Source organism: Festucalex cinctus, chromosome 12 (genome assembly GCF_051991245.1).
Source record: "Festucalex cinctus isolate MCC-2025b chromosome 12, RoL_Fcin_1.0, whole genome shotgun sequence".
Lineage (NCBI taxonomy): Eukaryota > Metazoa > Chordata > Actinopteri > Syngnathiformes > Syngnathidae > Festucalex > Festucalex cinctus.
In genome coordinates this window covers 25,817,305-25,841,267 of record NC_135422.1, presented here as the reverse complement: position 1 = coordinate 25,841,267, position 23,963 = coordinate 25,817,305, and the positions used below count along the sequence as shown (strand labels likewise).

Here is a 23,963-nt window from a genome sequence, read left to right as displayed (position 1 = left end):
AGACGTCTTAAATAATATTATTCATTCAAATTAAGTAATATAGTAGCTGTTATTTCACAATCAGGGGGGTACGTTAGCTGGCTTCTTAGCATAAAGGGTTGTGAGATGGAGTCCTGCCTCAGGCCTTGTTGGGTAGACTTTGCGTGTTCTCCCAAATTCCTGAAAAAAACAAAAAAAAACAAAAAAAAACAAAAAACAAAAAAACAAAACGCACGCGTAGTAGGTAAATTAAAGAGTCCCGATGTGTAAATATGCGTGTAAAAATTATTTACCTACACGTACCATCGGAAAGTAAGCGCGATTCGTAAGGAAAAAAAATAAATCGTTCAATCAAAAGTTAAATGTCTCTTAGTCATACAAGATACACGTTTGTTCACTATATGTTTAGGTAAATTGCTGCAAAGAGCGGTTTTAAGATTAAAAAAGATCGTCGCGGTAGATTGTTACGCTCTGATTAAATCTCGTAGTTTTGTGTTTTAAACCCAGGGGGTGATTTAGTATAGCTAATCTTACAGACTATCATATTCAATGATATCTTATAGGCTAATTTAACAATGGGTATTTCTAAGTATTTAAAAGAAAAAAAAAACTCACAAAGACTTGGGATCTCTTAGTTCGAATACGTCGTGCAGCGATAAAACTATTTAGAGTGTTAAACGTGCTACATCTTCGCTAGCGATAAGTCTAAAGACGTTTTATTTGTCCTCGAGGGGGAAGTTAAAAAAAAACAAAAAAAAACAAAAAAAAACATAAAGGTTTCACGAAACAAGGCACTATCGGTAACAAAACAGAACCAAAAATAAAAAGTAAGTATCCATATATTATTTGCGCAAAATACACCTGGCACCTTAAAACAATGCCTGCACCCCCCTAAAAAACTAAAACGGAAACAAAACAAAAATAAAACTACATCACCCTTCTTCACGTACGCACCATGTCCCGAACATAATAAAAACATATTTCATACCCGAATACTTTCTAAAAAACTACAATCCTAAGCCTTACAGGGGTATCCATTGAAAGAAGCCATGGTAATAATTAGAAGATATTTCATTCATACATCATCAAATAAAAAGGCTGACATCAAGACAGAAGACTCTTACAAACAACAGCTTAAAGATTTCAAAAAGTATGATCCCCACATTACATTCCCCCTCCACCTCCTCCTAAATCAGTTACTGCTTTTAAAAAAAAAGTTTGCGATTACAAGTCCTTTTCATAAATCAGTTTAAGAAAAACAAAAAAAACCCAGTATATTTATTAGTTTTTTTAAATATTACAAAAACGATAAGAGGATAAAACCCATTTCCACACAGCTCATTCGTATATACAAACCTCATAAACTGAAACAACAACAAAAATACATAGAGACATCCGATAAAAATCGTATAGACACAAATTATAGCACTAGTGGTAACAAAACTAGAAACAGAAAAATAACATTTTATACGTGTACGCATCTACAGAGGGGCTAAAACAACTTGCGCACTCAGCTCATGAGAGTGCCACCAACACCTTCTCTAAGCCTAATCCTTTAAAAAAATAAAATAAAATAAAAATAAAAAATCAGTACATTTATTAGTTTTATAACGCATCAAAACGTAAGAGGGGGTAAAATTCTTATGTACAACGCAATCTTATATACAACAGCTCAAAAACATAAAATACATAGCCAGACGTACCTTCTTCACGTACGCGCCATATTCCTAACATAAAAAAAACATATTTCATACCCGGATACTTTCTAAAAAACTACTAACCTAAGGGTTACAGGGCTATCCATTGAAAGAATTCGAGCTAATAATTAGAAGATATTTCATTCATACATATTCAGATAAAAAGGCTAACATCAAGATAGAAGACTCTTACAATCAACAGTTTAAAGATTTCAAAAAGTATGATCCCCATAATACATTGCCCCTCCACCTCCTAAATCAGTTACTGCTTTTAAAAAAAGAGTTTGCGATTACAAGTCCTTTTCATAAATCAGTTTAAGAAAAACAAAAAAACAGTATATTTATTAGTTTTTTAAATATTACAAAAACGATAGATGTTAAAGCCCGTTTCCACACAGCGCATTCGTATATACAAACCTCATAAACTTAAACAACAACAAAAATACATAGAGACATCCGATAAAAATCGTATAGACACAAATTATAGCACTAGCGGTAACAAAACTAGAAACAGAAAAATAACATTTTATACGTGCACGCATCTGCAGAGGGGCTAAAACAACTTGCGCGCTTTATTCATGAGAGTGCCACCAACACCTTCTCTAAGTCTAATCCTTTTTTTAAAAAAAATCAGCGCATTTATTAGTTTTATAACGCATCAAAAACGTAAGAGGGGGTAAAATTCTTATGTACAACACAATCTTATATACAACAGCTCAAAAACATAAAATATATAGCTAGACGTACACCATAAACATGAGAGAGGGTAACCTTATGATGTCAAAGACCGCCTACAGCTTTTTTTTTCTCAGGTTGGGTGGGGCTGGTGTTTTGTAGAACAGAATTTCTCAGAGAGGGGAGAATGGAGGAAAACTCCAATTCGGTCATGTATTTGGTGAGGTAAGAGCATTTTAACACAGCTAAGAGCTCCAAAAATTTAATTTTTCATGTTGGTACCCCTTTGGTATTTTATTTATAAGCTCGTAAATATTCTCAGTGGTACATTTGTAGAAAATGTATATACCCAGAGCAGGTATACAACTAGAACGTGAGCAACGCCTCGCCTTGATTTAGTGTCATTAGTATTATTATTTTGCACAGTGAATCACATTTAGGATAACATATAAGTGTGTCTTTAAATCTGGTAAATGTGGAAAATTCCAATTTGAATTGCTACAGCCCTAAAATAAAACAATACAAACCCTTCCTCATTTACATATTGCATCTATGGCGTCATAAATTCAAACCGTGGATCCTTTCTAAAAAAAAACTATTAGCCAAGGGCTTACAGGAATACCCTTTATAAGAGACAAAGGTGTTAATCTACTGATAAGAAGATGATTTTGGTTAAATTGTTGCAAAGAGAATCGCTTATAACATTTAGGATAACATCTAAGTATGTCTTTAAATCTGGTAAATGTGGAAAATTCCATTTTGAATTGCTACAGCCCTAAAATAAAAGTGTACACACCCTTCTTCATGTACAAATACATCTATGGTGTCACAGGAATACCCTTTGTAAGAGACAAAGGTGTTAATCTACTGATAAGATGATGATTTTGGTTAAATTGTTGCAACGAGAATCGCTTATAACATTTAGGATAACATCTAAGTATGTCTTTAAATCTGGTAAATGTGGAAAATTCAATTTTGAATTGCTACAGCCCTAAAATAAAAGTGTACACACCCTTCTTCATGTACAAATACATCTATGGTGTCATAAATTCAAGCCGTGGATCCTTTCTAAAAAACTATTAGCCAAGGGCTTACAGGAATACCCTTTGTAAGAGACTAAGGTGTTAATCTACTAATAAGACGCTGATTTTGGTTAAATTGTTGCAAAGATCGGCTTTAAGATTAAAGATTAAGGGTTAAGTAGAGTATAAATCTATTAACGTATCAAGAAACTCAAAGTTTCATACTTTCAATTCTCTTAGTTTTAAAAAGAAGCAGACGTCTGACCAATAATGTCTACATGCAGTTCCTGCCTGAGTTTGTGATTACATATTCTCTCCAGAAATCAGTATTTTTTAAAACTAGTACAATTATTATCTTTTTTAAACACACACAAAAAAAAAGGTAAACAAATTTTCGCTACTCTAATGCCATACATTGTTCCGTCATCCAAAATGTACAATTTACAAATTGAATACCTTTGAATCAAATTTTTAGGTTTTACATTCATTATCAACATTTTAATACCCTAATTTACTTTTGTAGACAAAATTATACTTACTTTATTGTGTTCATCCTACCGAGATTTCTTTATTACATTGCTATCAAATACAACGCACAAAACATCAACCGATTAATTTCACGCCTCACTCTAATTAAAATTAAAATAAAAGTGTACACACCCTTCTTCATGTACAAATACATCTATGGTGTCATAAATTCAAACCGTGGATCCTTTCTAAAAAAACTATTAGCCAAGGGCTTACAGGAATACCCTTTGTAAGAGACTAAGGTGTTAATCTACTAATAAGAAGCTGATTTTGGTTAAATTGTTGCAAAGATCGGCTTTAAGATTAAAGATTAAGGGTTAAGTAGAGTATAAATCTATTAACGTATCAAGAAACTCAAAGTTTCATACTTTCAATTCTCTTAGTTTTAAAAAGAAGCAGACGTCTGACCAATAATGTCTACATGCAGTTCCTACCTGAGTTTGTGATTACATATTCTCTCCAGAAATCAGTATTTTTTAAAACTAGTACAATTATCTTTTTTAAACACACATACAAAAAAAAAAGGTAAACAAATTTTCGCTACTCTAATGCCATACATTGTTCCGTCATCCAAAATGTATAATTTACAAATTGAATACCTTTGAATCAAATTTTTAGGTTTTACATTCATTATCAACATTTTAATACCCTAATTTACTTTTGTAGACTAACTTTATTGTGTTCATCCTACCAAAATGTCTTTATTACATTGCTATCAAATACAACGCACAAAACATCAACCGATTAATTTCATGCCTCACTCTATTTAAAATTAAAAATACAGACAAACTTATCACATTCTAATACCTCCCTCCCTCTCTTAATAATAGGCTGTAACATCCTTTGACCTTTAGATGGTGCTGTTCACCGCGGGGGGTGACACTCAGACCTCTCCATCGGTTTCAGCTTTTTTACAATGTCAGTCGAGGAATAGGGCTTGTTGTTCTGAAATGGGTTAAATAACCGCCCTTTACGCACGAATAATCTATTTTTTCGCCTGTATTTCCAACTCCATCGGTTAGAGACAGACGCCCCTTTTATTTTTTTATTTTATTTAAAAAAAAAAAAAGAAAAAACCCATCGAAGGAGACGTAACTTCGTATTCTGAAACACCGGTAAGTTTCTTTTATTTATTTAAAAAACATAAAACAAATAGATTACATTTTTTAATATTCAAAACACTTTAACTCGAATAAGAGAGCCACGTCCTATTTTACATTCACGCACGCACATGCCCGATAGAGGGGGTTCCCGGGTGTGAAGTTTGGCCGTGGTATTGAGGGGGGTCGCCGTTTCCCACGTTTGATACACTTTATACTTCAAAGTGGGGAGCATTATCAGTATTTGAATACAGGGGCGCGTTTCCCCCCTTGCTACTTCAAAAGCTGGTAGGATTCTTCCTGTAAGATGAAAAAAAAAGTTTTTTATCAGGACGAAAACGATTTATGGTTATCAGCTGGTAGAACTGTTGAGAGAGTTTCCTCTCAGACAACAAAGCTGTTGGTGGGGGGTCAAAGGAAGTACGTATACAATTGATGGGGGGGTGTTAGGGGGGTGACCGGAATCACATATTTGTTGAAGGGGTGCAGAAGGGTGGGGGGATCCGGAAAACATGTGCTTGTTGTTGTGGGATGCAGAAGGTCATCAATCAATTTTGACAGGAGCTGCCCTCGGCCTCTGATTGGCTAGGACGATGAGGGGGGGTGGCTTCCGACCTCTGATTGGTTAAGACGATGAGGGGGGGTGGGGAGGGGGGTGCAGAATGTCATCAATCAATTTTGACAGGAGCTGCCCTTGGCCTCTGATTGGTTAAGAAGGTGGAAAGTGGGTAGGGCTTATTTCACAATAACGGCTTCTGATTGGTTAAGAAAGCGGATGGGGGCGGGGCATACTTCAAAGGGCTAGGTTATGAATGGTTTTATGGGGGGGGGGGCATAAAGTTTTATGGGGGGTGCCATAAAGTTTTATGGGGGGTGCCATAAATCAGTTTTTGACATTTGCCGTCCTTTACATATATATATTATGTAAGGGAAATCGGTCCAATTAATTATTAAATCAATAATTGTTAATGATTAAATTGATAATCAATTGGCTCATTAATTGAAGGAGACTCAAACTTAATATTTAAATTAAGTTGAGCTTGCCTGCGGAGCACCACATCTCTTTTTGATAATTTTATCAGGATAACAGATGAGAACCTCGTTGAATCAGTCATTAAAATGAAGGTTGTGCCCTTACTACAATTTTGTGAGTTCTTTGTTCAGCTTAGAGGTCACTATAAATTGATGAAACACACACACAGTAAACCAGGGGTTGAGTTTTGTGCACGTTTATTCTCTAACCTAGGTGGGATAATCTACTTAGAATTTAAAGAAGCAAAACTAACTACTATGATAGGAAATGAAACGAGAACTAAAATAATAAAAATAATCAAAGGAGAAGAAAAGAAGAAAAGAGAAACGGTCTTAACCAAGGTGATGGATTTCTTAAATCAACCCAACATGGGACCCACAATCAACCTAGTTTGCACCAATTTGTAATCTGGCGAAGGCCTGCAGTTGCACTTACAGATGGGGTTGGTCTGAGAAGCAGGACCCTGGATGGAGACTTGCCAAGCCCGTTTGAAGATAGAATGGAGAAGGTTCAGTTCAGGAGAGGGAGAGACAGGTCGTCCGGCTGGCCAACTGAGCGTCACGGGGTCAACCTGCTGGCTTTGAGAGGGATCGAGCAGGATTCGGTCACAAAAGGAAGATAAGGCTCTGACAGGGTATCCAATGATTTTTGAACAGACTTTAGTGATATTAAGTAGACGAGTCCGGGGCTCGCAGGGGTGATGGAATGGAACCAGGAAGTGAATGGGAAAGTTAGAATACGCACTCATATACAAGTAACTAACATACGCCTAAAAGCAAAAGTAGGTAAATATACGAGTAAAAATTGATCAGAAATCAATAAGTATCCATATATTATTTGTACAAAATACACCGGCCACCTTAAAACGATCCAAAGATGTGTTTTAAGATGATAGCGAAACGTCATAAATGTAATACAAGTTAATCATACCGGTAAGAAAAACATAAAACTATAAAATAGTGTCATCGATCATCTATTGTGAGAACTCAGAAACTATTGTAAAAAAAACAATATAGTACGAATAATATTTTTATCTGAATTATATCGCTGTTTTTAAAGCGTTAGACGGGTAGACGTCTTAAATAATATTATTCAATTAAATCAAGTAATATAGTAGCTGTTATTTCACAATCAGGGCGGTACGTTAGCTGGCTTCTTAGCATAGAGGGTTGTGAGATCGAGTCCTGCCTCCGGCCTTGTTGGGTAGACTTTGCGTGTTCTCCTAAATTCCTAAAAAAAACAAAAAAAAACAAAAAAAAACAAAAAACAAAAAAACAAAAAAACAAAACGCACGCGTAGTAGGTAAATTAAAGAGTCCCGATGTGTAAATATGCGTATAAAAAATTATTTACCTACGCGTACCATCGGAAAGTAAGCGCGATTCGTAAGGAAAAAAATAAATCGTTCAATCAAAAGTTAAATGTCCCATAGTCAGACAAGATACACGTTTGTTTACTATATGTTTAGGTAAATTGCTGCAAAGAGCGGTTTTAAGATTAAAAAAGATCCTCGCGGTAGATTGCTACGCTCTGATTAAATCTCGTAGTTTTGTGTTTTAACCACAGGGGTGATTTAGCATAGCTAATCTTACAGACTATCATATTCAATAATATTTTATAGGCTAATTTAACAATGGGTATTTCTAAGTATTTAAAAGAAAAAAAAAAACTCACAAAGACTTGGGATCTCTTAGTTCGAATACGTCGTACAGCGATAAAACTATTTAGAGTGTTAAACGTGCTACATCTTCGCTAGCGATAAGTCTAAAGACGTTTTATTTGTCCTCGAGGGGGAAGTTAAAAAAAAAACAAAAAAAACACCATAAAGGTTTCACGAAACAAGGCACTATCGGTAACAAAACAGAACCAAAAATAAAAAGTAAGTATCCATATATTATTTGCACAAAATACACCTGGCACCATAAAACGATGCCTGCATCCCCCTAAAAAACTAAAACGGAAACAAAACAAAAATAAAACTACATCACCCTTCTTCACGTACGCACCATGTCCCTAACATAATAAAAACATATTTCATACCCGAATACTTTCTAAAAAACTACAATCCTAAGCCTTACAGGGGTATCCGTTGAAAGAAGCCATGGTAATAATTAGAAGATATTTCATTCATACATAATCAAATAAAAAGGCTAACATCAAAACAGAAGACTCTTACAAACAACAGCTTAAAGATTTCAAAACAGTATATTTATTAGTTTTTTTTTAATATTACAAGAACGTTAGAGGGTAAAACCCTTTTTCACACAGCGCATTCGTATATACAAAACCTCATAAACTTAAACAACAACAAAAATACATAGAGACATCCGATAAAAATCATATAGACACAAATTATAAAACGTAGCACTAGCGGTAATAAAACTAGAAACAGAAAAATAACCGTTTATACAAGTACACACAAAAATAAAAAGTAAGTATCCCTATATTATTTGCACAAAATACACCTGGCACCTTAAAACGATGCCTTCACCCACCTAAAAAACTAAAACGGAAACAAAACAAAGCAAAAATAAAACTACATCACCCTTCTTCACGTACGCACCATATCCCTAACATAATAAAAACATATTTCATACCCGAATACTTTCTAAAAAACTACTAACCTAAGGGTTACAGGGGTATCCATTGAAAGAATCCGAGCTAATAATTAGAAGATATTTCATTCATACATATTCAGATAAAAAGGCTAACATCAAGATAGAAGACTCTTACAAACAACAGCTTAAAGATTTCAAAAAGTATGATCCCCACAATACATTGCCCCTCCTCCTCCTAAATCAGTTACTGCTTTAAAAAAAAAAAAGTTTGCGATTACAAGTCCTTTTCATAAATCAGTTTAAGAAAAACAAAAAAAACAGTATATTTATTAGTTGTTTTTTTTTTTAAATATTACAAAAACGATAGAGGGTAAAACCCATTTTCACACAGCGCATTCGTATATACAAACCTCATAAACTTAAACAACAACAAAAATACATAGAGACATCCGATAAAAATCGTACAGACACAAATTATAGCACTTGCGGTAACAAAACTAGAAACAGAAAAATAACCGTTTATACAAGTACGCATCTGCAGAGGAGCTAAAACAACTTGCGCACTCTGCTCATGAGAGTGCCACCAACACCTTCTCTAAGCCTAATCCTTTTTTTTTTTTTTTTAATCAGTACATTTATTAGTTTTGTAACGCATCAAAAACGTAAGAGAGGGTAAAATTCTTATGTACAACGCAATCTTATATACAACAGCTCAAAAACATAAAATACATAGCCACACGTACAACAAAAACGTGAGAGAGGGTAACCTTATGATGTCAAAGACCGCCAACAGCTTGTTTTCTCAGGTTGGGTGGGGCTGGTGTTTTGTAGAGCAGAATTTCTCAGAGAGGGGAGAATGGAGGAAAACTCCAATTCGGTCATGTATTTGGTGAGGTAAGAGTATTTTAACACAGCTAAAAGCTCCAAAAATTTAATTTTTCATGTTGGTGCCCCTTTAGTATTTTATTTACAAGCTCGTAAATATTCTCAGTGGTACATTTGTAGAAAATGTATATGCCCAAAGCAGGTTTACAACTAGAACATGAGCAACGCCTCGCCGTGAGGTTCCTCTTTTGTTTTGTAGGAATTATTGGTATTTTCGTGATTTAGTGTCATTAGTATTATTATTTTGCACAGTGAATCACATTTAGGATAACATATAAGTGTGTCTTTAAATCTGGTAAATGTGGAAAATTCCATTTTGAATTGCTACAGCCCTAAAATAAAAGTGTACACACCCTTCTTCATGTACAAATGCATCTATGGCGTCATAAATTCAAACCGTGGATCCTTTCTAAAAAACTATTAGCCAAGGGCTTACAGGAATACCCTTTGTAAGAGACTAAGGTGTTAATCTACTAATAAGAAGATGTTTTTGGTTAAATTGTTGCAAAGAACAGCTTTAAGATTAAGGGTTAAGTAGAGTATAACTCTTTTAACGTATCAAGAAACTCAAAGTTTCATACTTTCAATTCTCTTAGTTTTAAAAAAGAAGGTATAGAATCGCTTGTAACATTTAGGATAACATATAAGTGTGTCTTTAAATCTGGTAAATGTGGAAAATTCCATTTTGAATTGCTACAGCCCTAAAATAAAACTGTACACACCCTTCCTCATATACATAATGCATCTATGGCGTCATAAATTCAAACCGTGGATCCTTTCTAAAAAACTATTAGCCAAGGGCTTACAGGAATACCCTTTGTAAGAGACTAAGGTGTTAATCTTCTAATAAGAAGAAGATGTCTTTGGTTAAATTGTTGCAAAGAACAGCTTTAAGATTAAAGATTAAGGGTTAAATAGAGTATAAATCTTTTAACGTATCAAGAAACTCAAAGTTTCATACTTTCAATTCTCTTAGTTTTAAAAAGAAGGTATAGAATCGCTTGTGTGATAATACAAAGTATACTTCAGACTAAAGCATCAGATATAACAGTCTGTTTTACTAAGGGGAAAAAACAAAAAAAAACACACACGCTGTCAGACGTCTGACCAATAATGTCCACATGCAGTTCCTGCCTGAGTTTGTGATTACAGAATCTCTCCAGAAATCAGTATTTTTTAAACTAGTACAATTATTATCTTTTTTAAACACAAAAAAAAAGGTAAACAAATTTTCCCGTCCCTCCCGAAACAGCGTACTCTTATACACATCATAAACATAAAATAATAAAAACATACACGTCTAAGCATACCTGTAAACATCACGTATATACAAAATGTACAAATTCTAGCATCCGTCGTCTTGTAATAGATACCATGTAAAAATAAAACGTGTCATTTGTGACCGAAACGTAAATGAGTTGAGTTTAGTTTATTATAAGGACAGTGTTCAGTAACATTAAAAAGATGGCTGCGGCAGATTTAGTACGATGCTAGTTTCGATCTGCAGTCCCCAAAAATTTAAAATTAACCCCACTTAATATTTAAAGGCTACTCTAATGCCTTGAATTGTTCCATCCAAAATGTATAATTTACAAATTGAATACCTTTGAATAAAATTTTTAGGTTTTACAATCATTATCAACATTTTAATACCCTAATTTACTTTTGTAGACAAAATTAGACTAACTTTATTGTGTTCATCCTGCCAAAATTTCTTTATTGCATTGCTATCAAATACATCGCACAAAACATCAACCGATTAATTTCACACCTCACTCTATTTAAAATTAAAAATACAGACAAACTTATCACATTCTAATACCTACCTTCCACGTCTGTCAGTCCAAAAGATGACGCCGTTCACCATGGGAGAGGGAGTCACTCCTCTCCGCCACCCCCCATTTAGCTTTTTTACAATGTCAGACGTCTTCAAGCGACGAACGTGCAGGCGGTTCAGAAATCTCTTTTTAGTCTTTTTAAAAATAACGAACCTATATCGTTTTATTTTTTCGTTTGTATTCCCCTCACCTCCTTCAGTTAGAAACCAACCCCGCTACAATGTCCTTTATTTTTTAAAAAAAAGAAAAACCCGTCAAAGGATATGCAACTTCACACCCGGAAACACCGGTAAGTTTCTTTTATTTATTTTAAAAAACATGAAGCAAATGGTTTACATTTTTTTTTATTATTCACAACACTTTCACTCGAATAATAGAGCCTCACACTATTTTACATGGGGAGGGGTGCGGGGGGACCTGTGACACGACTCGTGTGAGAGGTGTCAGCAAGGCGGGGGTCGCTTCCTGCTCGACTCGGTTGAGAACCACGACTTCAGAGGGGTAAGGGGAGGGGTACGGGGGGCCTGTATCACGACTCGAGTGATGAGTATCAGCAAGGCGGGGCGCGCTTCCTGCTCGACTCGGTTGAGAGCCACGACTTCAGAGGGTGAGGGGAGGGGTGATGGGGTCACGACATTATCTACCGGAAACACATGTACAAGGGGAGGGAGGCGGTGGGCGGGGGGTACAGGAGGGGGGTGAGGGGAGGGGTGCGGGGACATCTGTCAAATTTTGACAGGTGGTGTCCCGGCTTCTGATTGGTTAGGGGTGTGGGAAGGGGGTGGGGATTAATTCGAGTGATAAGTATCAGGAAGGTGGGGGGGCGCGCTTCCTGCACGACTCGGGTGAGCGCCACGACTTCAGGGGGGGTGAGGGGAGGGGTGATGGGGTCACGACATTATCTACCGGAAACACATGTACAAGGGGAGGGAGGCGGTGGGCTGTGGTGTGTGTGTGTGTGTGTGTGGGGGGGGGGGGGGGGGAGGGGAGGGGACATCTATAAAATTTTGACAGGTGGTGTCCTCGGCTTCTGATTGGTTAGGGGGGCAGTAAGGGGGCGGGGCTTAATTCAAAATAACGGCTTCTGATTGGCTGAGGGGGTGGGGCACCTGTCAAATTTTGACAGGTGGTGTCCCCGGCTTCTGATTGGTTAGGGGGGCGGGATTAATTCAAAATAACGACTTCTGATTGGTTGAGAAGGCGGAAGTGGGCGGGGCTTAATTCAAAATAACGGTTCTGATTGGATGGGGGGCGGGAAGGGGGCGGGGCTTAATTCAAAATAACGGCTTCTGATTGGTCCTGATTGGTCATCCATCAAATTTTGACAAGAGGTACATTGTATACAGTTTTACCATTGCCACGAGAGCCGACGCTCGCTCCACGCCACGCCAAAGCAGGTGCAAACTGCAACGCTGACCCCAAAGAGACTCTTTCACTCCCTTTTTCTTTGTTTTCCTTTTTTTTTTTCCACCATCGGTGACTGTCCGCCAGCAGCGAGCTCCGCGGCCCCGGGGGACACTTGCAACATACCGCCGGACTCAAGGTTGTGCACCTAAGCCGCACCGCATCTCACCTGCTATTCGGTGGCGCCCCGCCGCTGTGCAAGCGCACCTCCAACTGCGGGTCTTCCCCATACGCAGGCACGCCGCGAACCGAGCTCCAACACCTGGAGTCGGACAGCTGTCCGGCAGAACCAAACTCGCCGGGGAAACATCTCGCCGACCAATGAAGGGACGAGCCGCGCAACTACGTCAGCCCCCGAGCGGCTCCCTTGCTCCCCTGTGGAATAGCCCCTTTTTGATTTTTCTTGCCTTTTTGAACGAACATTGACTATTTTTCCCCCTTTTCCAAAGACCTCCCGTTTCTGCTCGTTCTACGCAGTATCCAACTCGTAAGTGCACATTTGATTTCCTCCAATTCGGCATACCGCTGTGTGCAACTTACATTTGAAACATATCACAGACCTGGCAAGTTAAATTTCTATTTTTCCTGTTTCCTTATTCGTTCGTATTCTTTCCCTATTTTGATTAACTTTATTTGATTTCTTTTCTCCTGACGGTAGGATAGTTAGTTAGGCAGTGTTTTGATTCTGTAGTGTAGCAATCGTGAATAAATGCATGTTTTATTAACTCTATTCTGCCCAAGTCATCTGTGTTTCAGAGTGGATTATTATTCTTTTGTTAGTACAACGAACCACTGAATATCGAGTGTGGCGACTTTAGATTATAAATGACTGATGAAGAAAGGATTTTGGTCGTTGTTTGCTCCTGTTAACCCAAAGCAAAGCCAACGTGGTGCCCCTAGAGGTTATCGAGGTAAATACAATTTACCTCCGTAACGTCCAGATTATTAATTCGTCTAAAAGACGACCCAATTATCGCTACAATATATATATATATATATATATATATATATATATATATATATATATATATATATATATATATATATATATATGTATGTATGTATATATAAATTAGGGGTGTCAAAGTTAAAGCGTTAATAGATTAATTAATCTCAGAAAAATGTTGCATTAATCACGTATTAACGCAGATTTTTTTTTACCACACTTGAGCCTTGAACGTAACCGCGGATGGTTACATTGAAGGCTGCGCAGGTCAGTGATTAGGTCAATGCACGGCATTTCCTACGCTTGTTGTTCCAAAATGAGCGGGGTGACTCCAGTTGGTGTGCTCGGTGGTAAATTTCGCTTTAAACAACACCGACGGGACTTTAGCTAAAACAAAAGTAATTTGCCTTTAATTAATTAATAATTGCTGAATTGCAATTTAGAATGCTGAATTTAGTTAGAATGCTCTAACTAAATTTACGTCAGTATTCAGCACGTTCTTTGCAATTTAATTTCTGAAATGCACCCAATTGATACGATGCTGTTACGTTTTGAGCAATACACGCGTGCATGCAATTGGGTACATGCATTTAATCAATGTTTGCAAATGACATTCAGATAATAAAATGCGTTAATGTCAAAATATTATGGTATTTTGTATTTATTTTATATTACGCGAATATTCAAGTAATTTAGCTGATTAATCGTGATTAATCAAAATTAAAAAGTGTGATTAATCAGATTAAAAAATGTAATCGTTTGAGAGCACGAATATATATATATATATATATATATATATATATATATATATATATATATATATATATATATATATATATATATATATATATATTGTAACGATTATCGGCCGGTTGTAACTTTTTGCAACCTCAGTTCCAAAGGAATTGAGCTCCTGTGGCCTGAACATGCCACTGTGGGGGGTGGGGAGCACAAGAACATCCCCCACAAACAGCCACAAATGCTCTGATTGACACGCGCACGCGCACACACACACAAATCAGGACAGTAAAAGCCTTCTTAGAAACTTGACTTTCTTATTTTGCAACAGAACAATGAATTATGAAATGTTATGTTTGCCATTTGTGAAATGTTGACTCCATGAAATGTCATGAAAATGTTCCATTGCAGTGGCAGATTCTCCACTAAACTTTCATGTGTATGCACGTTTTAACAGTGTAAGCTAGGTAACATTTCATTTGAGGTATTCAATTGTACGTGTTGCATTGATTGAATTCTGACCTTAGAATCTCAACAAACATGGGATCCAGATTCAATCTGATTAGTCTCTACCAAAACCTTCTCTAAGCTGGTAACTTTCCACTTTGGTCTCACCGGACCCCTGGTGTGGAGGCCGCCGCCCTCCCAATTTAAAAGCACGCTCCCTGCTTGCTGCTACCTCTCTCTTTTCGCTGCTCTTTGGCTCCGCTCTTTTCGCTGCTTCTCTTTCCGGGTCTCCATCGGCGTGGTTGCCAGACAAAGGGCTAGCCCAGCTAGCTTAACTTCCAGCACACGGCAACGCACAAAACCCATCGCGTGTAGCGACAGGCGCAGCGAAACACGCTGCTTTTAGTCCCTGCAAAGGCTCAACGGATGGTGCTTTTCCCAAGCACCGAGGCCTCAACCAAGAGGGCCTCTTACCAGCCAGCAGGTTGACCCCGTGACGCTCAGTTGGCCAGCCGGACGACCTGTCTCTCCCTCTCCTGAACTGAACCTTCTCCATTCTATCTTCAAACGGGCTTGGCAAGTCTCCATCCAGGGTCCTGCTTCTCAGACCAACCCCATCTGTAAGTGCAACTGCAGGCCTTCGCCAGATTACAAATTGGTGCAAACTAGGTTGATTGTGGGTCCCATGTTGGGTTGATTTAAGAAATCCATCACCTTGGTTAAGACCGTTTCTCTTTTCTTCTTTTCTTCTCCTTTGATTATTTTTATTATTTTAGTTCTCGTTTCATTTCCTATCATAGTAGTTAGTTTTGCTTCTTTAAATTCTAAGTAGATTATCCCACCTAGGTTAGAGAATAAACGTGCACAAAACTCAACCCCTGGTTTACTGTGTGTGTGTTTCATCAATTTATAGTGACCTCTAAGCTGAACAAAGAACTCACAAAATTGTAGTAAGGGCACAACCTTCATTTTAATGACTGATTCAACGAGGTTCTCATCTGTTATCCTGATAAAATTATCAAAAAGAGATGTGGTGCTCCGCAGGCAAGCTCAACTAAATTAAATATTAAGTTTGAGTCTCCTTCAATTAATGAGCCAATTGATTATCAATTTAATAATTAACAATTATTGATTTAATAATTAATTGGACCGATTTCCCTTACAATATATATATATGTTACCAGGTGGACTAAAGTTTGACTGATGCAGTGACTGCTGTCTGTTATGAAAATTGTAGCACTGTCACTTTAAGAGGAGCCCTGTGCAAAGTCACGCGAGAACGTGTAGCGTGAGCTGGACTGGAATCAGGAAGGGAGGGAGAACGAAATGCCCGCGAACATAGATGGTCTTTGAGCTACGTTTATACTGCAGATTCCTAACAAAATTACCTGGAGACACCGTTGTAATCCGGCAGATTTCAAGGTAATCGATTAAAATGGGGTACGAATAAGCAGAAGAAGCGATTTATTTTGATTAATGCTGTACTATTTGGATGATAGTTGTACAGTGAAAACTCATGTTTCGGGGAGATTGATCACTGCAGTGCCGACGGTCATATGAATAGCGGTGCAGCGTAAGTGGTGTTGAACTGCTCAAAATGATGAAAATGTGATGTTATGTGAACTGTGAATGTAAAAGCACACTGTTTTGTTGTATGCTGTTTAGAGGGGAGAATTAACGTGTGTGTTCCACGTGTGTCTCACTCACACATGCCATGCTGAAAACACATTAAGTAAGTGTATTTGTTCTTCCAAAAATATTGGACTGTGGCTTCGAAAACGGTGGCTTAGAAAATATTCATTTGTGTTTTTGTTTTCTTTTCCAGCAAGTCACTACTGTTGTCTATTACTGACTATTTTCCTATAATACTGTTGTTGTCTGTCAGATTGTGAGGCCTTTTTTCGTTTATAAAAACACAGCTAGTATTTGAGATTAATCCTAGTCATCAGATATCTCAGTTTTTCTTTTATTAATGCTGTACATTTTTATGTTCCGTCAGGAATAAAGCCCACGTAAAAAAAAATATTTTGTGCTTGGTCCAGTCCTTACACACGCCTGGCCACACAATTTTGGTGTCAGAAGTGGGATTCCCTATTAAATTCTGAGATTTTCGTGGATAGTGAGGTAGGGTATAATAGACAACAGTAGTGGCGGGAAGTGGCCCAGTCCTGATAGCAGCGTTCGAGACAGAGTGACGCCTTGGTGGGCAAAATCTGGTTGGTGCTGCTAGACGTGAGACGTGTTTGCATCGTCGGCGGGCGCTGGGAGCAAGGAAGTCTTCAAGGCTGCGGGAAGAAGACATCTCTTGACTGTGACTGTATCCGATCGCTACGTGGAAAATATTAGAACAGACACCATGTCAGAGGAGGACAGGCAAGCAGCTCCTGCCTTGGCAGGAACCAGCCATGATGACACGAGTTCTTTACATTCTGGAGATGGAGGTAACCATGTTGCTGAATTACAGTCACAAATTAGGGAACTCAGTCGAAGACATGATGCAGTAATGTCAAGTCTTGCCAATTTGGGTAATGTTCAAACAAGGTCCGTTGTCTATATTCCAAAGGAAAAACACATTGCACCTTTTTGTGGCGAAAATGGGAAAGATGTTAACACTGTTGATGAGTTTATTGAGGAAGTTGAGCGAGCCATAAGAACAAGGGGCCTACAGGGGGAAGACCAAATAGACTTTATTCTTTCCCTGTTAAAGGATTCAGCATTAGAGGAGGTCAAAATTTGCACACGGGGGCAACCTAGGCAGCCCAGCGAGATATTTTCATATTTGCGGGGAGCTTTCAGAGAAAAATGCACTACACCACAACTCCTGCATGCTTTCTATGCTCGTAGACAGTTAGATGGAGAGGATTTGCGCAATTTTTCACATGCACTCTCACAGCTGCTAAATTCCGCTCTCCAGCAGTCCCCTGATGCGGTAGCCGATGCTCAGCTAGCTCTAAGAGATCAATTCATTGAGGGAGTGCGAGACTCCACCCTTAGGCGGGAGCTGCGCAGGTTCATTAGGGAGAGACCAGACAGTAGCCTATTTGATGTAAGAGATGAGGCAATAATGTGGGCCCTTGAAGACCAACAGCGCAGCACTAGTGTGGCAAGGAACAGAAACCTAGTGGGTGACCATAAAGATGACTCCAGAGACGAATGACCTGACCAGTAATGTACAGACTGACTTGTCGGTAACACTGAAGGAAGTCGTTAAAATAATTACGCAGCAGGGAAGGGCTATTAGTGAGTTGACTAATGCAGTTTGGGGGCTTACCATGACTGATACCAGTTCGGCGGGGGGAATTAGGGGTGGTCGACCTAAAGTTCAACCCAAGTATACGAGCGATGGTCAACCAATCTGTCTGCGGTGTGAAGGGGTTGGACATATGGCTAGATAGTGCCCGGTGCCGCACAAACCGCCGTACCAATTTCCTGCTGTGCCCAGCCCACCAGTCCAGGGAAACGGGAACCCTCCATTGCTGTGAGCCGGGCAGTGAGGGGCAAGTCTGAAGGCTCTGAGAATGTTTTGACCAAAGAACGTTTCCTGGAGCGGGCTGTAGGCGAGTGCCCTGAAGTAGATGTCCAGATAGGCGGAGTTCCCTTGCGATGCATTCTTGACTCGGGAAGCAATGTAAGCACCCTGACAGAAACTTTTTTTCAGAAATCATCTTCATGGAGGAGATGAAGATATGCACTGTACTACTAAGTGGCTCAGACTAACGGCAGCAAAAAAGTTGCCTCTCCCCTATCTAGGCTATGTGGAGTTGGATATGGAGGCTCTGGGAATAACGATTCCTGAGTGTGGGTTCCTAATAATTCAAGACAACTCTGCTGAAACAGACCAGTCTCTTCCAGGAATTATTGGAATGAACATTACCAAGCGATGTAGACAGTTGGCGCTAGCACAGTTTGACAATGCCGTGGGGGGCGAATTGGATTTTGCCTGGAGGGAGGCCTTCCAACGAGTGCAAGAGGCTGAGTTGGTGGAGAAGGTATCCACGGCTCGTGTATCAGGCAGAAGCAAAGTACGTGTGCCATCTTTGTCTGTCACAACAGTCTACGCAAGGGGCCTTAACAGGTTGTCCAACAACAATGCCAGCACGTTGTTTGAGCCTGGAAATACCCCGCTGCCAAGAGGATTGCTGGCCATGCCCACTGTGATCTCCTCCTACAGTCCTGTGTTTCCTGTCCAAGTAATCAACCTTTCTCCAGAGGACATCTGGTTGACTCCTAAAACCAGGCTAGGTCTTCTCAGTCAGTGTCAGTGCATTGAAGGTGATCCCTATGAAGTGAAATTTCAGCGCATTTCTGCCGACCATGAAGAAGTAACAGTCAGTCCAAAAGATGTTCAAAAGTCAAACAGTGACGTGCAAGGCTTACTGGATCAACTGCACCTAGGTGGCACGCCAGCACAGCAGGCAGAGTTACGGGTGCTCCTGGAAAAGTAGGCAGATGTTTTTGCTGTGCATGATGAGGACCTGGGATTTACTGATCGAGTTAAGCATGAAATCCCTGTTGTGGATGAGATCCCGGTCCACCAAGCCTACCGTCGCATACCACCTAATCAGTATCAGGAAGTCCGAGAGCACATATCAATGCTGTTGAGGAAAGGCGTGATCCAGGAGAGTTCAAGTTCCTATGCCTCACCAATCGTCTTAGTCAGAAAAAGTCAGATGGCAGTTTGAGGCTCTGTGTTGACTACAGGAGACTCAACTCGAAAACCAGGCGGGATGCATTTCCACTTCCTCGCATTGATGAAAGCCTGGATGCTCTGAGTGGCGCACAGTTCTTTTCCACAATTGACCTTGTAAGTGGGTACCACCAGGTGGCAGTACATGAGAAAGATAAACACAAAACTGCATTCACCACACCATTCGGTCTATATGAGTACTTAAGAATGCCCTTCGGATTGTGTAATGCGCCCGCCACTTTTCAGCGCCTTATGCAGGCTACAATGAGTGACCTAGTGTTTCAGATTGTATTGATCTATTTGGATGACTTGCTGGTCTTTTCACCAACATTTCCCGACCACTTACTGAGGCTAGAGACAGTAATGAAGAGACTGAGGGAGACTGGGCTTAAAGTGAAGATTGAGAAATGCCACTTCCTCCAAACTGAGGTGAAATTTTTGCGGCACCAAGTCTCCGCCCAAGGCATAAGCACAGATCCCGACAAAATAAGTGCCGTGAAGAAGTGGCCTGTCCCCAGTACTGTAAAGGAGCTCAGGTCTTTCTTGGGTTTTTGTAGCTACTACCGGAGATTTGTCGAAGGCTTTTCCAAGATTGCAGGACCCCTTCATGATGCTGTTAGTACTTGCATGCAAGAAAATAGCCAGGCCAAGGCCAACCAGTTACTCAGGTCAGCATGGACACCTCAGTGTAAGCAGGCGTTTGAGGTTTTGAAAGACAGACTCACCAGCGCGCCCACCCTAGGTTATGCAGACTTCACTTCACCTTTCATCCTCGAGACAGATGCCAGTAATTTAGGGTTGGCTGCGGTTCTATATCAGTAGCAAAGGGGCCACAAGAAGGTGATAGCCTATGCAAGCCGCAGACTTAGGGGGGCTGAGAAGAATGATCAAAATTATAGCAGCATGAAGCTCGAGCTCCTAGCACTAAAATGGGCAGTCACTGAAAAGTTTAGGAGTTATCTCCTAGGTTCCAAGTTCACTGTCATTACAGATAATAACCCCCTCTGTCACCTTCACACTGCTGAATTGGGACCAATTCAACAGCGGTGGATGGCCCAGCTGTCAGTTTTCGATTTTGAGGTGAAGTACCGTCCCGGCAGATGTAATACGGTTGCTGATGCTCTTTCACGTCGTCCGGAGGCTGGTGAGCCAGAACCAACCAGTGAAGATGCAGAGTATGACGGCTGTGTTGCAATATGCAGCTCACTGAGGACCGGGACTGCTTTAGAACCCAATTTAGTTGCGGCCGGAGTTGAACAATGCAGGATCTGGCAGTTGCAGGCATCTGAGACAAGTGAGACAATGAACGATGCTCGAGCTAACACTCCCACGTTGCCTGGGTATTCTAAGGGAGTACTCAAAGACTTTCAAGATGCTGATCCAACCATCAAAGTGTTGCGAAGCTTTTGGAGCAGACAGAGGAAACCAGCCTATAGAGAAAGAATGGGCCTTTCCAAACCAGTGCGCACTTTGTTGAAGCAATGGGCACGTCTTAAGGAAAGAGATGGACTTTTGTACAGGGTGATCGATGATGTTCATCTAGGAGAATGCTACCAGTTGTTGCTACCTGCCTGTCTGAAGGACAAAGTGTTGAAAAGTGTTCCCAACGACATGGGACATCAGGGCATTGAGCGAACATTAGGTCTTCTGCGGCAAAAATGTTTCTGGGGAGGCATGCATGAAGATGTTGAGCAGTGGGTGAAAACGTGTCAAAGGTGTGTTCTGACGAAAATGCCACAACCAAATATTCGGGCCCCTCAAACTCCCTTCTTGGCGACCCGCCCACTTGAGGTTGTTGCTGTGGATTTCACGACACTTGAACGTGCTACAGATGGTCGTGAAAGTGTGTTGGTGATAACCGATGTATTCACCAAGTTCACCCAGGCTTTTGCTGTCCGAGACCAGAAGGCGGATACCACTGCAAAAGTCATTCTAAGAGAATGGTTCCTCAAGTATGGGGTGCCAGAGCGCCTGCATTCAGACCAGGGCCGGAATTTTGAGAGTGCCGTGGTAGCTGAGCTGTGCAAAATGTACGGAGTAAAAAAAACTCGAACTACGCCCCACCACCCGCACAAGGCAATCCGCAGTGTGAACGATTCAACAGAACCTTACATGACCTTTTACGCACACTTCCCCCTGAGAAGAAACGACGTTGGCCTGAACACCTGTCGGAGCTTGTATATGCATATAATGTGACCCCACACTCAACGACAGGACATTCCCCCTATTATTTGCTGTTTGGCGTCCACCCTCACCTTCCAGTAGATGCACTGCTAGGCCAAGAACAAGTCACTGATGACAAACCTGACTGGCTTGCTGTACACCAGGACAGACTCAGAGATGCACATGCCAGGGCAAGGAAGATAACAGAGCACAAAGCAGCAGAGAGAGTAGCCCGGCAACAGGAGAAAGTGTACTGTCCACCTGTTGATGTGGGTGAGCTAGTGTACCTACGTTTCAGGCCTCTAGGAAGAAATAAGATCCAGGATGCATGGGCATCGACCGTGTACAAGGTTGGGGATGTTCAGGGAACCACCTACACAGTGGAACCTCACGATGGAGGGCTGACAAAGAGGGTACATAGGTCCAACCTCCGGCCAATTATGGGACCAGTACCAGAACAGAAAAAATGTCGTCAAGCGCCTGTCAGTGATCCTGTCCCTGTCCCGGAGTCTGCAAGTGAAGCGGACGATATTGAGTTTGTGTTGATGGAAGAATTCCGAGAGCCAGCTGCTGATGAGGAAGCGACCCAGCAACGCGGTGATGGTGTATCAGAGAGTGGTTCTGAGGAGGAAGAGGAGTTCGCACTGGAGAAGGATAGAAGTGAAGGGCTGGAGGATGACACACTTGCAAACCTCCATGCCACATCAGATGTCAGCTTTCTCGAGGAAACACCAAGATTTGTGCCTGCTCCGACACCGGGAAGGGGAGAGACTGTGAGTGTGGATGGACCCTGTTCCACGGAGAAGTCAGAGGAAAACAGCTGGGAGACACAATAATCCGTTCAACCTACCTGCTTCAGCATGCAATGCTATGTCGTTTAGTCCTGATGTATTTTCCAGATTTTAGCTGGGGTGGTCCGCTATACCACGAACCTGACAGGATGGGGAATGACCGTGTCAACGAGGACGTTGACTGGTAGCAGGGGAGAATGTTACCAGGTGGACTAAAGTTTGACTGATGCAGTGACTGCTGTCTGTTATGAAAATTGTAGCACTGTCACTTTAAGAGGAGCCCTGTGCAAAGTCACGCGAGAACGTGTAGCGTGAGCTGGACTGGAATCAGGAAGGGAGGGAGAACGAAATGCCCGCGAACATAGATGGTCTTTGAGCTACGTTTATACTGCAGATTCCTAACAAAATTACCTGGAGACACCGTTGTAATCCGGCAGATTTCAAGGTAATCGATTAAAATGGGGTACGAATAAGCAGAAGAAGCGATTTATTTTGATTAATGCTGTACTATTTGGATGATAGTTGTACAGTGAAAACTCGTGTTTCGGGGAGATTGATCACTGCAGTGCCGACGGTCATATGAATAGCGGTGCAGCGTAAGTGGTGTTGAACTGCTCAAAATGATGAAAATGTGATGTTATGTGAACTGTGAATGTAAAAGCACACTGTTTTGTTGTATGCTGTTTAGAGGGGAGAATTAACGTGTGTGTTCCACGTGTGTCTCACTCACACATGCCATGCTGAAAACACATTAAGTAAGTGTATTTGTTCTTCCAAAAATATTGGACTGTGGCTTCGAAAACGGTGGCTTAGAAAATATTCATTTGTGTTTTTGTTTTCTTTTCCAGCAAGTCACTACTGTTGTCTATTACTGACTATTTTCCTATAATACTGTTGTTGTCTGTCAGATTGTGAGGCCTTTTTTCGTTTATAAAAATACAGCTAGTATTTGAGATTAATCCTAGTCATCAGATATCTCAGTTTTTCTTTTATTAATGCTGTACATTTTTATGTTCAGTTGGGAATAAAGCCCACGTAAAAAAATTATTTTGTGCTTGGTCCAGTCCTTACACAAGCCTGGCCACATATATACAGTGATACCTCAGCTCACGAACATAATTGGTTCTCAGAAAGTGTGTGTAAGGCGAAAAGTTTGTCTTCCGAACATTTATTTCCCATAAGAAACCATTAAAATGAGAATAATCCGTTCCCAGGTCCCTATAAAACATAATTTTCTACTAAATAAGCCTTAAAACTACACAAAAACATACCTTATTTTCTGTATAATAAATGTGCTATTGTATTGTAATTAAAGAAATAAACTGTATTGTATAATAAAGTCATTTTATTTACCTTTGTGATGGTAGTTCTTAAGGATGGTAGCAATGGTAGACTTCATTCGCGAGCGTTTCACCACGTAGTGTTTATGGAACGGTTGCCGCTCATTCGCGCTTTCGTACTCACCAGAGCGGA

General features: G+C 40.1%; 1 long non-coding RNA gene across 1 annotated transcript; it reads left to right on the top strand.

Annotated features, from left to right (window-relative positions):
• The first annotated feature begins 16,057 nt into the window (after nt 1-16,057).
• On the top strand, nt 16,058-23,451 carry LOC144031611 (uncharacterized). The gene is made up of 4 exons (XR_013287562.1): nt 16,058-16,271; nt 16,349-16,422; nt 16,515-16,581; nt 16,675-23,451. It is a non-coding gene; the product is annotated as an uncharacterized LOC144031611 (long non-coding RNA).
• Nucleotides 23,452-23,963: the final 512 nt, after the last annotated feature.